This window comes from Drosophila albomicans, chromosome X, assembly GCF_009650485.2.
Source record: "Drosophila albomicans strain 15112-1751.03 chromosome X, ASM965048v2, whole genome shotgun sequence".
In the NCBI taxonomy this organism is placed as follows: domain Eukaryota; kingdom Metazoa; phylum Arthropoda; class Insecta; order Diptera; family Drosophilidae; genus Drosophila; species Drosophila albomicans.
The window spans coordinates 25304401-25319245 of record NC_047627.2 but is presented as its reverse complement, the minus strand read 5'-3'; the positions used below and the strand labels follow the sequence as shown (position 1 = coordinate 25319245).

At 36.4% G+C, this 14845-nt stretch overlaps 1 protein-coding gene across 2 annotated transcripts in view; it reads left to right on the top strand.

Annotated features, from left to right (window-relative positions):
* Positions 1-13769: 13769 nt before the first annotated feature.
* Positions 13770-14845, top strand: part of LOC117577872 (chondroadherin) — a 36292-nt gene continuing 35216 nt past the window's right edge. For both annotated transcript variants that reach the window (XM_052008648.1, XM_052008649.1), the window contains exon 1: positions 13770-13918. The gene's annotated coding sequence lies outside the window, so the exon portion shown is untranslated. The remainder of the gene's footprint in view (positions 13919-14845) is intronic.

Sequence of the window (14845 nt, the reverse complement as noted above, 5' to 3'; positions counted from 1 at the left end):
ACTACAGTAGTAGTACAGTAGTAGTACAGTAGTAGTACAGTAGTAGTACAGTAGTAGTACAGTAGTAGTACAGTAGTAGTACAGTAGTAGTACAGTAGTAGTACAGTAGTAGTACAGTAGTAGTACAGTAGTAGTACAGTAGTAGTACAGTAGTAGTACAGTAGTAGTACAGTAGTAGTACAGTAGTAGTACAGTAGTAGTACAGTAGTAGTACAGTAGTAGTACAGTAGTAGTACAGTAGTAGTACAGTAGTAGTACAGTAGTAGTACAGTAGTAGTACAGTAGTAGTACAGTAGTAGTACAGTAGTAGTACAGTAGTAGTACAGTAGTAGTACAGTAGTAGTACAGTAGTAGTACAGTAGTAGTACAGTAGTAGTACAGTAGTAGTACAGTAGTAGTACAGTAGTAGTACAGTAGTAGTACAGTAGTAGTACAGTAGTAGTACAGTAGTAGTACAGTAGTAGTACAGTAGTAGTACAGTAGTAGTACAGTAGTAGTACAGTAGTAGTACAGTAGTAGTACAGTAGTAGTACAGTAGTAGTACAGTAGTAGTACAGTAGTAGTACAGTAGTAGTACAGTGGTAGTACAGTCAGACTGCGTTATGACGAACTCACAACTCGATCGGTGACCAAATGCAGCTGACTTTGCTGCAGTTAAACATTGATATGTGTGCCCAGCAACAAACAAACACCAGCAAAGCAGCCGTAGGCCTTCAGCACAAATAAGACGAGACAGAGAGAAGAGAGAGAGAGAGAGCCAGGGAGACAGTCAGATGGTCGCACAAACAAACAGTCTACAAAAACATTGGCCAAAACTGTAACTGTAACTCTATTTGCTGCATGCCAACCACAGCACAGTGACACAAATTGGCATTTTTTCGGTCATAAATTAACATAGCGAAGCAAAAATATTGTAAACCTATTTGCTGACATGTATTAGATTTGTAAGAGTGTTATGAAGTGTTAACACTATACAGATTAAAAGAATGATGAATATTAAACAATAAAAAAATAAATGTTTTTTAATTAGTGTTAGAATAAAGATTGAAAAATAAACAAGCAAGAACAGTAAAATATATTGAATTAATGCACCACAAAAATACTAAAAACATACCAAAGGCTGTATTTGATATATTGATATAGTACTACATTCAAAATATACCATAGAGTACAAAATATACCAGATTTTATACCAAAGCTGTATAGCTCTATCTCTTTTAAGGTTTGAGATTTAGGTTTTCATAGGAACGGACAGACAGACAGACAGACGGAGATGGCTTTATCGTATCGCTGTTGATGTTGATCTATAATATAACACATGGGCTGAAAAGTCCCGGGCCTAACAAAGAAAACACGCTTTTTTTGGATCAAAATTGGCGTTACTCATTAATTTAATCTTTATCAAGAGCATCGCAATCATTCCAGAGCCGCTGTAACATTTCAATATAAATTTTTTAGAACGATTTATTTTTTGCCTCAAAATAGGCTTCAATTTCAGTGATAACCTCTTCTTTCCTACGAAATTTTTTACCGGCGAATATTTTTTCAGGACTGCGAACTTCCAGAAGTCGCTGGGAGCCTAATCTGGCGAATACGGTGGATGTGGGAGCAATTCGAAGTTAAATTCATGTAGTTTTGTCACTGTCATTGAATCATGAACACATTCTTGTTGATGGTCAAAAGTGAGCAAACGCGGCAGCCACTTTGAAGAGAGCTTTCTCATAGTCAAATGTTCATGCAATATTAGGCCAACATGTTCTTTTGATATCTTTACGATGTTAGTTAATTCATGCAAATTTAATTTTCGATCATTCAAAACGATTTTGTGGATTTTTTTGATGTTTTCTGGTGTGACCTCCCCATTTGGACGTCCACTGGGGTCTGCATCATCGGTGTCTCTACGACCACGTTTGATTTCAGCAAACCAACGTTTAATTGTTGTTTCTGATGGAGAGGAGTCCCCATAACACTATTTAAACCAAAACTGTGCTTGAACGGTATTTTTTCCCATCAAGAAGCAGTGTAAGATTAGAACACGAAATTGCTTTTGATGCATTGTTTTGAAAATAGCAAAAGTAGTGTCACTCTTAGCTCAATAACTTACAAACTAATGAATAGAATATCATGAAATTTTAGCAGCTGTCTTCTGAAGGATTGTATTAACTGAAAAAAAGGTGACTGCAATAAAACTAGCGCCACCTGTGTGTAAGGCCCGGGACTTTTCAGCCCACGTGTTATATACTTTAAAAAGGAGATGCTTCCTTTTGCCTGACAATCTGGTATATTTTGACCTCTTTGGTATATTTCAAATGTATTACTACATCGATATACCAAACCTTATGGCCTTAGGTATATTTTAGTATATTTGCGGTATATTATTCGGTATATTTTAAAAATACTACTTTTGATTTAAGTACTGAATGCCAGCAAAGAAGTGCTGAATTATGCCATAGTGCAACTTGTAAAAGACAACACGCAAGAACCACACACACACACACACTGACACACACACTCACACACCTGCAGTCACATAGATAGCTAGGCGTTGCCAGACTTTGAGATTTGCACTGCGGTCGCCATCGCAGCAAATTTTGGTGCCGCAAAGAGAAGAAAACAGCAGCAAAAGACGAGCTGAGAGGAGGAGGAAGCGAATTGGGATTGGGATTGAGAACGAGGACAACAACGGAGAAGGACTGAGAATGGCAACGACAACAAGAACGAGAACGAGAACGAGACTGAGACTGAGAACGACATTTACTGTTTACCTTGATTATTTCATCAAAGTTTGAAAATATTTACATTGGCATTCCGAGCTCGGAACGTGATGTAGATATTTATACATGCCTCTCTCTGCCAGCTTCTAGCTGCTGGCAACTGTAAACTGAGCTGTAACTCTGCCTTCTGCCAGCCTCTGCTTCTGTGTCTGTGTCTTTCCTCTTCCCCTTCTTTTTGGGGGGGACAAGAATAAGTTTATTTTGATACACAAAATTAATACGTTGTTGGCATCGGGCATCAACTCATGCGTCGACATCTCGTCGACCTGCACTCACCACGTTCTTACCAAAGCTAAGCCTGAACTTCTCCCTTCCTTTCCTCTCTCCTCTCTACCCTTCTAATACGTAACCCGGCAAAGCGATTGTCTGACAGTCAGTCAAAGCTAAAAGTCTCAGTCTCAGTCGATGTCTCCCCTTCCTAGTCTCAGTCCCAGTCTCGTGTCTCGTGTCTCAGCCTCAGGTTCAGTAGCTGTCACCGACGACGTCGTCGTCGTCGTCGTCGACACTTGCCACTTGTAAACGACATTTTATTAGTAAAGTTTATTTAAATTTGTTGTGTGTGGGAGTGAGTGTGCACGGTTGAACATACCCTGTAGTTATGCTGAGAGTTGACTTTCATAAAAATTAAAATGGAAAAACTTTTATTGCAACTGATTACTGGAATTAAATGATTTACCCTTTCAAATTAAGCATAAAGTCTACTTTAAGCACTCGCAGCATAGCTGAAAGTCGAGCATACTCAACCCTGGCCCACTTATTTGCTTTGTCTGTCCGTGTGTGTGTGTGTGAGTTTGTGAGTTTGTGCTGCCATTTTGCGTTCGCATTCCACATTTCACATTCCCATTCAGCGTCTCTTTCTCTCCCTCCCACTCCCTCTCCCTCTTGCACGCACGCCGAGTGAATACAAGAGAATAGAGTTGGAGAAGTCTCGTGGATTTCGCATTCGTATTCAAAAGATCAACATATTGCGTTACGTGGTGTATTTTAAATTCAAAATTGACTTTCAAGCACTTACAGCTACATCGACTGCGACGCTGACGTCAACTGCGACGTCGCGAGTCTTTTTTTTTTTTTTTTGGTTACCTTATTCGTCGACGTCGCAAATCCAGTTCGTAAGTAGTTCAAGTATAGGAAAAAGGGAGTAAGCGTGGGTGTGGATGTGGGCGTGGCAACAATGCCTGACCCACAGATCAGGCGACAAAGTGCCTTAAACGGTACAACTTGTCGTATACGCAATCAACTCAACGCGAAGCTGAACAGTCAGTCAACTTACAAGAACTTACAACTTAACAACACACTTCCATCAAATTGTGTATTTTCTACTAGTTTAAAAGCGACCTTTGACCTTCTTTTCGTATCACTCAAGCGGCAATTAAATCAGAACATAACTAACTCTAATGACAGACCACAAAACTAAGCAATGAGAAGAGGTAACAATATGAGAAACAGACACAACTTTTATATTACGCTCAAGTTAAGGATATTATATATTATATTATGAAATTCACAAACTTACCAAAGTAAATCGCAAGCGTAGCAACTGGTTGTAAAATTAATCTGAAAAAAAAATTAACGTCTTTTAAATATTTAAATTTATATACAATACATGTAATTAGTACTATGGTTGAAATTTCTATTTCAGACTTTTGATTTTAAGTTGCGAGAAATAAACAATTTTTTATATGCATTCGATACAACTTTTTGTGGAGTTTAGAGTCTCGCAATTCAATGCAACTACGTTATATCATATCATAGATACTTCAATAAAAATTGTGTTATAATCAAACTACAACAAAATCTATTAAGTTGGCATATTTTAAGAATAAAACCACAATGTTTAGCTCTTGTATAAAATGGGTGGCGGGTGTCTTACATTCGAGCACACTCTACTTGTTTAAAGCAATATTCAATTTAAATAGAAAACTGTCTTTGAATATTACGTATACGTAATGTGAGACATACATTGTGATATCGCAGATTAAGTATAAGCAAAAATGTGCGGCATTATTCTTTAAATACTAAATGAATATACCACAATAATACTAAAATATAACCTATTTGGTATATTGATAAATTACTACATTTAAACACAACAGTGCAGTATTATTCTTAAAAATAAAAAAAAATGTATAAATACTAAAATATATACCAATTGCTATATTTGGTACATTTGCTACATTCGAAATATATCATAGAGTACAAAATATACCAAATTGCAGTAGGCACTTTTTCCCCCTACAAAACTGTTCCCTAAATACCTTCGACAAATGTCAGAGTTAGTTTCTTTATCCTTTCCTAGTTCTAAATCTGAATTTGAGTCTTGGTCTCAGTCTTTGTTTCGCCTGAGTTCTCTTCTGTCCAAGGGCGTTGCCATCAATTGCAATGGTCACTTGAACTGGGCACTCGAATAAACGAGGTATGTGTAGCCTTAAATGCAAAGTTCAAATTCAACTTTGCTGATGTTGTGATTGTTGTTGCTGTTGTTGTTCTTGTTTTGGTTTCTCTTGCTTTTGTTATTGCTGTTACTATTGCAATTGTTGTTGTTGTTGTTGTTTTAGGTATTGTTGCTGTTTGTTTCGGAGTTGCGCAAATTGCAGGGCCAAAAACTTTATCGTGTAATCATTTTAAGTTCACTTTCTTATTATTTTTGCAGAAAGCGTCGGCGGCGTCGGCGTCAGCTGTATAAAGTGAGTCTGCACGACTCGCTGATACCCTGTACAAGTTGTAAAGGATTCTTTAGCAGCTTTTGTTATGCATTCTCATTCATTACAGGGTATCCCAATGAGCAGGAGAGGGAGAGAGAGAGAGAGAGCAGCGTGGTTGAGATAGAGACTCAAATTGCAATAGTTTCAGTTGCCTATGTCATTTTCAAAGTGCTTAGTGCCCGGTTTCGAGTTGATTGCTGTCGTTGTTGTTCTCGTTCTCGTTTTCGTTCGCATTTTTGGTTGTTGTTGTTGTAGCATTTATTGTTTTTGTATTTGCCACGGTGTGTTCACAGTTGGTAATTGTTGTCAATGTTGTTCTTGTTGCCATTCTTGTGTTATTTTATACCCGCTACTCACAGCATAAAGGGGGAATTTGCAGTTAGTTCTCATTTAAGTTCAATCTATGTATATTTATTATTAACGAGTAAAGCCATCTAAATGTTTACAAATCGCATTTATTGATAATTAACTTCCTAACGTTAAGTAATTAAGCAATTTTCAAAAATATGAGACTCTTTAAATGTTGAGACCCTTTCCTATTGAAATAAGTTAAGATGGTTCTATTAGGTTTCTTAAAATTAAACATAATAATAATATACCGCAAAAGTATTAAAATATACCAAAGGTCATACCTTCAAAATATACCATTGAGTATAAATTATACCAGATTGTCAGCCAAAGCAACTAAAATCCATGTCTTAAATAACTTAAATAAGTTACTATTTTATTTACCAAAAAATATGTAGCGGGTATGGATATAAAATTAAGAATTAAGGTTTCAGAAGAATAAAAATTGTAAAAAAAATAATAAAGAAAATTAAAATGTAAGAATTCAGAATAAATATATTAGTCTAGAATAATAAAGTTTAACTTGAAGCAGCAGAATAAATAAAATAATAACTTTTAAAGTTTGTTCTATGCTTCGCCTTTATAATATATAGCATTATATGTTTTGAGCATTTACTGAAGAAATTTATACTATTCATACTTTTTATTGAACTCCAAAGTCTCCTAAATTGATTACTAAACTTGTTTATTTTTTTTAATTTATGTTTAACGGGTATCTAGCAGTCGAACCCACTCGAATGCAGCATTTTTTTTTGTTGCTGTTGCTGTTGCTGCAGCCACTTTGAAGTTTTGTATACAACTTTTGTGACACTTTGTCTTATTGTTGTTTTCTACTTTGCGGCGAACGTGTCATATTCAGTTATGTATTTATTCCAATTCCATCCCATCCCAACCCAATCCCCAACCTCGAGTCTCGCTCCTCACGTCTAGCAGCTGGTCTGTGTCGGATCTGGGCCACTTCTTGGGCTCCGCTTTTGAGCATCCGCTTTCACAATTCCCAGTTAAACTATATGCATCCTTTGCTTTCGCTTGTCTCATCCTCTCGCTTCCTTCCTTCCATTTCGTCCTGCGAGCATCTTTAATGTTTGCTTGCAACGATTTCGGACAATGTGGCAGACGCCGTTTGCTGCAAGTTGCCGACCAACTTGCCACTTGCAACTCACAACTAGCTGCAACTGGCAACTGGCAACTGTCAGAAAAACGCTTGTGGCACAAATCAAAAAGATCTCGGCTCAGTCTCGCAGACTGATAAAACAATCTGGGATAAACTTTGTTAGAAAATGCATTTATTGTGAATTATAAGGTATACTTAGGGTACACGTAAGTTGTGCATACATTTTCGATGTGATTGAATGATTGAACGGTTGATTAACCAATGAAAAGTCTAGCTGAATTTGCAGAGTGAAGTAAAAAGCGGATAGAAACCAACTCGGGTCAAATTTATTAAAAAATTGTATAGCAAGTTTTAAGTGAATGATTGATCGGCTGATTGATCAATTAAAAATCTAACAGAATTTGCAGAATGAAGACGAAAGCAGATAGAAACAAACTCGGATAAACTTTGCTATACAAATTTATAGCGAATCTTAGGAAATATATAAGGTATGCAATGAATTTGTGATGTGATTGAATGATTGAACGGCTGATTGATTAATGAAAAGTCTAGCTGAATTTGCTGAACAATATATTCTGAAGTCTAAAGCAAACTGAGATAAACTTAGACATAAGATGTTAGAGGGAATGGATATGCAATAACTTTCGTTGTGATTGAATGATTGGACGGCTGATTGACCAATGAAAAGTCGGAAAAATTTAACATTAAGTCGAAAGCAGATAGAATCAAACTCGGATAAACTTTGCTATACAAATTTATAGCGAATTTTAGGAAATATGTAAGGTATGCAATAAATTTGTGATGTGATTGAATGATTGAACGGCTGATTGATTAATGAAAAGTCTAGCTGAATTTGCTGAATGATCTTTATCTTTAACTCTATAACAGATTAAAACAATGCTATAACATTTTTTAGCGAATTTGAGGTTATGCCAATAAGTTCCTATTTGATTTTACATTATAAATAAATGATTGAAGTTTAATAGAATTAAGTGATTGTCTAATTTAATTAAGAAACTGAGTTGCATAGCTTTAACTCGACATAAAAATCAAATAAAATACTGAACGGCTTTAAACATTTCTGAAACTTAGTTGCACAACTCGAGCTTGAATTGAATTTGACTTCAATTTGTTATAAATTGGATTTATAGAAAAATTATAGGATATGTTTTAGCTGGGGATCTAAACCAAGAAGATTCTGTATGATTTTGAATTGCTATTTAATGATTGAAAGACTGATTGAGCAAGGAATAGACTGACTGAATAACCTTATTGATTTTGTTTATATATGAAATTATGTTTACATCTCAATTTTAAATAATACTTGAAAAATTTGATTTAAAGCAAATTGTATAGTATAATTCAAATTATCGTGCATTTTGTATACAATTGAATGATTAAAAGACTGATTTACCTAATTACCTAAATGTTTTTTTTTTCCATTTCTAATACATTTACATTTCAACCTTAAACTTTGCTATAAATTTCGATGGTAGTAAATTTTGTATTTTAATTGAATGATTAACTTACTAACTGAACATATGATTTAACTAATTGAAAAACTGCGTTTTACATCTTTTATAGAGGACATATTTCTTTAGCTCATATTACGCCTAATCTTGAAGACCTGGTGACAATCTTGGGCGTGTGTCTTGTGATTTGAGGCTTATAGCCACGCGATTGTTTTGTTTACATTTTTCGAATCGTTTCGTTTGAGAAATTAAAAGTTGTGCAACTTGTATTTTCCATTGAAGGAGGCTGACTGGGCTTTGCTTCGCTGCCACTCGAACTGTGCTCCCGTTGGGTATTATATTCCTAAGCAGGTGTAGCTAAGTGTGTGTGTGTTTGGGTGTGCATCTCTCTCTCTTTGTTGTGCTCTTAAACAAAAATCAACAGAGGCGAGCATGGCGGCACAGAAGCCGCAGTCCTTGGCATAGCCCCACTGAATTGTCCTGGAGGTCTCTCTCCCACTCTCCCTTTCCCTCTCTCTTCCTCTCTCTCTTTCTCTCTGTGTGTGCTGGGGAATTGCCATTCCATGAGGGGATTGCAGATTTCGCGCGACTCTGGTGAGCGATAGGAATGGAGGAATGGGAGATGAAGATGTAGGAATGGGGTACAAGGTTAGCGCCCTGTTTGTGCTTGTGCATCATTTGATTAACGTAATTGAATGACACGCCATATGCCAGTCACTCAGTCAGTCACTCAACGGAGTCGTCGCTGCTTCGACTTCCCATTTTCTACTTCCCACTTCGACCTCCACCACACCAAGTGGGAGAGTTAAACGAACTAAGTCGCTAAAAGGCACCAAAGGTGTACGTTAAACTCACACGAGTGCGTATGCTTTTCTTTGTTGCATACCCTGTACAATTGGATCAGGTTTAAAAGTGAGTTTGCTACGACTTTTCTTCCAATTTATATAACTACAAAATTTGCCATCAAATTATGCAAAAATTTCATGATATAAGTCTGTGGTTCGGCCTCAATACTTTTTATTCTAATGTGTACTTATATCGCTTAAACTGGTTAAATTACTAAAAAAAAAAAAAAAAAAAAAAAAATACAATATTGCAATTTTTCAAAGCTTCATAAGTTTTTAATTCTGCATGATATTTATTTCATTGTCGGCATGCTATTAACGTTTTATACTAGAGTCATATTCTGAAAACTTCAGCTCTATTTAAGCGAAAGTATAAGAAATATTTTATAATTTAACTTGGTGTGATATAAAGTTTCTTATAAATAAAGTATACATTAATGAATAACCTCAGACTCAGTTTCTTTACAATGTGTAATGCTTTTAGTGGTTGAATTACTAAAAAAAAAAAAAAAAAAAAAAAAAAAAATTATTCGAATTTGTATTAGTTTGTAAAATTTCATAACTTTTAAATTCTGCATGATGTTCACTTTATTCTTATTAACTTTTAACCATACTTCTATGTTCTGAAAACTTCACACAAGCGAAAGAAACTGAGTTATTTGAAAATGTAACTTGGCATATTATAAAGTTAAGTTCCATATAATTCATATTAAAATAATAACATTGAATAAACAACTATCATTTGATTCATTTGATTCAAGAAATAACATTTAATTACAAATATTTCTAACAAAATATCGTATTTTCCTAAAATACACATAACAGGGTATTTAGTTAGTCGCTAGCAACTTGAAATGACTTATGCTTGCTTATGTGTGTGTGTTTTTTTTCTTGTTCGCCGCCTGATAAACAATTGACATACGTATCAAGGAGGAGGAGGAGGAGCAAAAGGGAAGCCGAGGCGACAACACATGTCGCAAAATCAATTTTCACCTTTTCACTTGATCAATTTCTTAACGGCAATGAAAAGTTTTTTGCGCCAGCATACAGCAGACGGCAGACGGTTGTGGAATGCCAAGCAGAGGCGCAGAGAACGAGACACGTAGAAGGCAGCAGAAAGAGGGGGAGGAGGAAGGCAAGCAGTTGGGGCAGGCACAGATAGCATCATTTGCATTTGCACGCACACGCGACGAGCTGAGATGAAGATGGAAGCTGGAGATGGAGTTGGAGGCGGAGGCGGAGGCACAGAAAATAGGCAAAAGACAGCAGCAGCAGCAGCAGCAGCAGTGTTGCAAGGTGGCACGCACGCATTTGCCATGCCCGTTAACAGTTAGTTGGCGTCGAAGTCGCAGTCGTAGTCGAAGGCGTAGTCATAGTCATCGTAGTTGCAGCTTCTCCCACTTTACGTCTCGTTGCGTCCCATTTAAAATTATGCTGAAAAGCAGCACGAAGGAAAGAGGAAGGGCATGGACATGGCCACGGATACGGATACGGATATGGACACGGATAGGAATAGGAATAGGAATAGGGATGGGAATGGAGATAGAGGGACACACTGACAACACTCAAAAGGCCGGAAGCAGCAAATTTTCATTTTATTTATTTTGTAAAGTGCTGCTTTCGCTCCCCTTGAAGAGGGAGAAGGGAGACGGGAGCGCAGCACGTGTCATGGTCGTGTCAGTGTAAACTGTTGCCGGTTAACTGTAAAGTGTAAACCGTAAGACCGTAAGGCCGTAAGGCTGTAAGGCTGTAAATGTAGTCGCTGCGTCGCTGTCTGCTTCAGTTTCAACTTCATTGGCTCAGCATAATTGTTTCCTCTGTTCACAATTTACATGTCCAGCCAAGTCAAGCGACGCTGAGCTGCAACACTGCCGAGTGTCCTTGCATCCTTTTCCACTTCCACTTCCTCTTTCCTTTCTTTCTCTCTCTCACTCTGTCTCTCTCTTTTTCTTTCTCTGCCTGCTGCGTGGAAAGCGATCAGCTTTCTGCTCGCTAATTGATTGAGCTGCCTCACTGTCACTGCCACTGATTGTTGCATTGCTTGCATTGATTGACTGATTGATTGATTGAGTGAATGACTGTCTGGCCTACTGTGCAATTGGACTACAATCAACTGCTGTTTCTCTCGCATAAAAGTGAAAGCTGCATCTTTAATTATGACTTATTCAATTAATCAGTCAGTCAATCGATAAGTCTGTCAATCAGTCAGCGAGTCGGAAAACACAGCGATGGTGTCACTTTAATGTCCATGGCATCGACACGACCACCGAACATTGAAAGACACGCGGACCTGAAACTCGCGGAAGCCGATTCGCATTCGCACTCTGCCGTAAACGCTTTTCATGTGCCAACAAAAGCAAAATTAACCAGCAGCAACACATAAGCCAAAGTACAAGGCGCTGAACGACTCATAGATACCCTGTTAGTTTACTAAATTAACGAATTCAATTCCTTTATTTAATTTATGAATTGAGAATTTATTAAAGAGTGTAAATTCTTCAATTAAATAACAGAATTTCTTGTTCTTAATTAAATCAAATATTTTCAAGGATAATAAATTCGTTAATCAAATCAAAAAATGTATAAATTAAAAATGTATTATTTAAGAAATTTTGTAAATTCTTGATTTAATCAAAGAGTTTATTATTTAATAATTTATTAAGAATTGTTAACTCTTTAAATAAGATTAAAGAATTTTAAAATGTTTTGTAATAAGAATTCGTCTTGAAGATTTTTTAAGGAATTGTTAATTCTTCAAATGAAATTAAAGAATTTTAAATTGTTTTTTAGAAAGAAATCTTATTAATGAATTTATTAAGGATTGTTAATACTGAAATGAAATTTTAAAATGTTTTGTAATAAGAATTCGTCTTGAAGATTTTATAAGGAATTGTTAATTCTTCAAATAAAATTAAGGAATTTTTAAATGTTTTGTAATAAAAACTTGAAGCGTGAAATAATAATTTTCTGAGCTATGTTAAAAATTGGAAAAAAAGTATAATACAACTCTTTAGTCGTTATTTAACATATCCCACTTTTGATAGAGCTTAATTTTCCTCTCTACCATGCTACCCGCTATTGCATTTTATGCCTCTAGGGTATTAAAATCGACAACAGCGACAAATTTTGATGTGTTTGGCGTCTTTGCTCGCCACAATATACAGGACAATATTGTACGCTGTACTTTGGGGGCGACGCTCAGCTCTCGCCGTCTGTCCCAATTTGGAAATGAACTGTAAAGTAATTACAGGAATTATACGACATTTGGTCGCAGCGTTCATATACATATTAAATGCGCACACAAACACATCTTTACGTGCTTTATAGTGTTCAATTTAATTCACTTTGCAATTTACCTTGCCAAGTTAATTAAGGAATTGTCATGTTAAGTTTAACTGTTGTTGTGTTAAATTAATTAAATGTTAACATGACAATGTTAAGTTGTCCCACAGCTATGTTAAAGTGCTTTTTAATTACTAAGTAAATTCTGTTATTTTTTTGTAGATTTGTATCCTGTCTGGTGTTATCTTAAATAAATGTTAGCATTGTTAGGTAATGGTAACATTGGAATGACAATGTTAACATTTTATCACACAGATATGTTAAATTACTGTTAAGTTACTAAGTGAATTCTATTATAATTCATTGATTGAAGTTGTGGCGGCTGTTAACATGTCTTTTATCTTGCTGTCTCACAACTATCTAATATATATAACATGATAAGTTAAGCTGCTAGTTAACATGTTATCTCATAGCAATGTTAAATTAATGTTAAGTTACTATGTAAATTATATTATAGATTGATATTTTGATTGCTGTGAACGTTAACATGCTGTCTTACAGTTTTCTAACGGTTATGTTAAATTAATGTTTGGTTGACATACCTGTCAACATGTTATCTCTCAGCTATGTTAAATTAATGTTGTGTTAACATGACGGTTAACATGTTTTCTCCTAGCTAAATTAAATAAATGTTATGTTAACATAACTGTTAACTTGATATTTCTCAGCTATGTTAAGTTACTGTTTAATTACTTCTGCTAAAACCTTGAAGATTATAGTTAATAAGTTTAATGGCGCTTACCTGCAGCAATGTTGCATGATTCACTCCAAAATTTCCAGGCTTTATTTAGAAAAATACTAAAAAAAAAAACAAAATAATTGAAATGCAAGCTATTAATATAGGGTTTAAACTTCAAATACCTAAAAATTATGCTAAATAAATCTATTTAATATTATGTATGAACAGCCAACTCACAAGACGTTTTTTTGGGATTGATTGCTAGCTAATGGCACAAATTAGAAGCGTCAAGTGAAGATGTCGTTTAACTGGGCGTTAAGTACACAAATTTATATGTAAATTGAGCTTCGATTGATGGCAAAGAGTTGAGACTACATTAAGTACCATTATATTTGAAGTTAGGGAGTGAGAGAGCTCCTTATTAGAAATACAATTCATGCAAACCAGCCGATGGCAGTGTTTGCTTTGCAATTTTTATCAAAAAAAAAAAAAAAAAAATGGAAAAAAATTGAATGTTTGTTGTAAGAGTCGACGACGGAATCAGAATTGAAATTGGAGTCAACTTGCACACACACGATTGAAACAGGAGTGGAAGGAGGTGGAAGAAGAGATGGAGATGGAGAGACACACATATTATTGGTGAGTCATTCGCATAGAGAGGAGAGGTAGAGAGAGAGTGCTGGATGGATCTATGTAGACGACAGACTGCACGTCAGTCAGTCATTCAGTCAGCGAGCTAGTCGAGTCAGTCACTCACTCAATGGAGACATTTCGCGACAGAATGGAACGAAATGGAAATGCTAAGGGGTTGAGGTTTGGCGACTGGATGAGGTTACGAGTATGATAGTATGTGAAATGCTAGAGGAAATGGAAATGGAAATGGGAAATGGAGAAGTCGACGACGATATTCGCCATTACAAATTCAATTACATGCTTAGCTACACTTTAGAGAAATTGAATTTTTATGTGCATTTATATTTAGTATATTTTTGCAACACTCAGAGAGCCGTAACCCGCAGTTGTCCCCCTCCCTCTATCCCTACCCCATCCCAACCTCATCCCATCCCATAACCCGTTAGTAGTACTCGTATGTTCCATTCCATTCACCTCTTCACGTACTTCAAACTCACACATTTTCCTTGGCAATTTTAGATTCTGGCTGCTGCTGCTGCTGTGGCGGCTGTCAGGCATTTTCATAGTCGCAGGCAGGCGACAGCGTAATCTACACAGAGAGAGAGAGAGAGAGAGAAAGGAAGGGGAGAGGGGAAGGAGGAAGCGAGGCGACTTGGCAATTGAACTGGCCTCGGGGCTAAACGAGCAGCAGTCCCCGAAATTGCAGCAAAGAAGCCATTTCCATTGCAACACACAGGTTGCTACAGATAAAAAGGGGAAATGTAGAGAGACTTGGAACCTTGGCTGCAGGTTGGAAGCGACACCTTAATTATGGCACCCAGAGCGAGTGTGTGTGTGCGGGTGTGTGTGTGTGTGTGTTTGTGTGTGTGTGCAGCTTAAAGTATCATCGGGTGACAGACAGTTGAGCCACCGCATCCGTATCCGCATTCACAT